The 2,625-nt window shown below is 49.0% G+C and overlaps 1 non-coding gene across 1 annotated transcript; it reads left to right on the top strand.

Annotated features, from left to right (window-relative positions):
• Positions 1-214: 214 nt before the first annotated feature.
• On the top strand, positions 215-298 carry Trnas-gga (transfer RNA serine (anticodon GGA)). The gene is given in 2 exon segments: positions 215-254; positions 264-298. It is a non-coding gene; the product is annotated as a tRNA-Ser (tRNA).
• Positions 299-2,625: the final 2,327 nt, after the last annotated feature.

The raw sequence follows: 2,625 nt of genomic DNA, 5'->3' as shown, positions 1-2,625 counted from the left end.
TAGAGGTAGCTCAATGGAGTTACTTAATTAATGTTTTTAAGTTGAACTAAAGCTTCATACAAAATTTCATTTTGTAAGTCTAATAATTAGTGCCTTCAATTTCTCTTGAAAACTCGCATTCTGACAAAAATATTTCTTTAATCACGCTGAGACTTGTACCAGTTAATTTTAACATACAATTGCACATTAATGCCAATTTTTGGGTTTCTAGTCGGCCTGAGTGGCCGAGCGGTTCTAGGCGCTACAGTCTGGAACCGCGCGACCGCTGCGGTCGCAGGTTCGAATCCTGCCTCGGGCATGGATGTATGTGATGTCCTTAGGTTAGTTAGGTTTAAGTAGTTCTAAGTTCTAGGGGACTGATGACCTCAGAAGTTAAGTCTCATAGTGCTCAGAGCCATTTGAACCATTTTTTGGGTTTCTAGCTTTATTATTTATGGCTTTATTTTTGTCTTCAAACGATGTATTTAGGGAAAAATATTGACCTGCTCATTCTGAGATTTAACAGTTCAAAAATTAATATACTAAAGCACATGTTAACAAAGTTTCGAAAAGCAACTTTAACTTTTAATTCCATCCTCAAATCATGGTGCAATACTTCTGTGCTACGCTCAGATGCGTTGTGGTGACGGGCTGCTACTAGCAGTGAACTGTAAGTCCCGGCACACTCCCTCGCTTCTGTATCTTTCCAATGATACAGCGCTTGCCTCGCCACAAGCACTGTGCAGTTTTGAACTGTGGGAAGCCCTCAGGGTCGACGAGAAGAAATAAAAGTTAAGCAGTGAGGTAACAAAAAGAGAAAAAATGAGAAATTAAGTACTACGAGAACAAATGGGAGTCGCCAAGGACATTGTAGCCACAACTGGAAACGTCCGTCATTGTATGGATATCTTAGAAGAAAGCCACTGGAGAGATAACTTTCTAAAGTACGAGTATGTCGCTGGAGACCTCCACGACACATAAAAAGAGGAAGACCCCAGCTACATTGGAATGATGGATTGAGACTACGATGCATGACAGCGCCATGCAAGAAGAGGGCTGTGGAGACGGAATATAGAAACTTGCTTGCTAGAGATGCCTCATTTTGTAGAAAACCCGCAGAAAGAAGATTTTGTTTGTGTGGCATTGGAAAGAACCTTCAAAGAGAACTTCAGTGGCGTAGCATGTGTGGAACGCGATAAATAGCAGCAAGATAGCGCCACAAACCAGGCGATCATTGTAGGCAAAACCACCCCTTTCTTCCGCCTCCTTGATTTCTATCTCACCATCTACGGCCGTCCTATCGCCCTCACTCCCACCCTTAAGTACCTTGGCGTCACCCTCGACCGTCGCCTCTCCTGGACTCCCCACCTCCGGACAATCCAAGCCAAGGTACGCTCCCAACTCAGTCTCCTCAAGCTCCTCTCCGGCCGTACATGGGGTCTGGACCCCTCCACCATCCTCCACACCTATAAGTCCCTCATCCGCCCTATCCTTTGTTATGCCCATCCGGCTTGGATCTCCGCCCCCCCCTACCTTTTATAAATCCCTCCAAATCCTTGAACGTCATGCTCTCCGCCTCGCCTATCGCATCCGTCTCCCCTCCCCCACGCGGATCCTGTACGATCTCATCCCCTTCCCCCACCTCCTCCTTTTCCTTGAAAGGATACGGATCCTGTACACCTCCCGCAAACTCGATCCTCCTCACCCGCTCGTCTCCCCAGTCCTCTCCCACCCCCGCCCGCTGCCGCGCCTGTAATCACACGTCCCACCCGCCCTCCATCTCTCCACCCTCCTTACCCTCTCCCAAGGTGGCTTCCGCCAGCTCCCCCTCACTGATGATGCCCTCCTCCCCTCCATTTACCCCTCCTACCAACTTTGATCCTCCCTCCCTCTTCCTGTCTCTGTTCCCTTGGGCACCCTCCATCCCTCCCCCCCCTCCTCCTCACTCCTCCCCCGGGCCTCCCCTCCCCTGTCCTTCTACTCCTCCTCCCATCTCCTCAGCCATTGGCATCTCTGTTCTCCCCTCTCCACCCTCTCCGCCCGCCCTCACCCTTCTTCCCCTCTTGGCAGGTCCCCGGACTCACACACGCTACGTGGACTTTCGCGCGCCGGAGATCATCGCCATCTGTGTCTCGTGTGTGTGATGTCGATTGTGTTTTTAGTGTCCGCCGTCACGCTTCTACGTTCACTTGTGCCATCAGATTCATCAGTGTTATGTGCGCCGTGCCAACGTGTTTTCAGTGTCTTTCTCGTCGAGTGTGAACGGCTCCGTGTTTTTTGTGTGTCTGTGCCTACTATTTTTTGCCCGTCACTATGTTTATTTTAATTCTCCATTATTGTACTGTGATTGTCAACTCTATGGCTGAAGAGCGGCGTAGCATGCCACTGCCAGCCTACCTGATTGTTCAGGTGTTAAAATAACAATAAAGTAAAAAAAAACGCCACAAACCGCCGTCCCGCCATCTGGAGACGTAGTCCCGCAAACATCTATTGAACTGTAACTGTTGTGGTCTTCAGTCCAGAGAGTGGTTCGATGCAGCTCTCCATGCTACTTTATCCTGTGCAAGCTTCTTGACCTCCAAGTACCTACTGCAACCTACATCCTTCTGAACCTGCTTAGTGTATTCATCTCTTGGTCTCCCTCTA

This window comes from Schistocerca nitens, chromosome 7 (assembly GCF_023898315.1).
Source record: "Schistocerca nitens isolate TAMUIC-IGC-003100 chromosome 7, iqSchNite1.1, whole genome shotgun sequence".
NCBI classification, from domain to species: domain Eukaryota; kingdom Metazoa; phylum Arthropoda; class Insecta; order Orthoptera; family Acrididae; genus Schistocerca; species Schistocerca nitens.
Note: the sequence above shows the minus strand (reverse complement) of the source record. Positions and strands in the feature narration are given on the sequence as shown.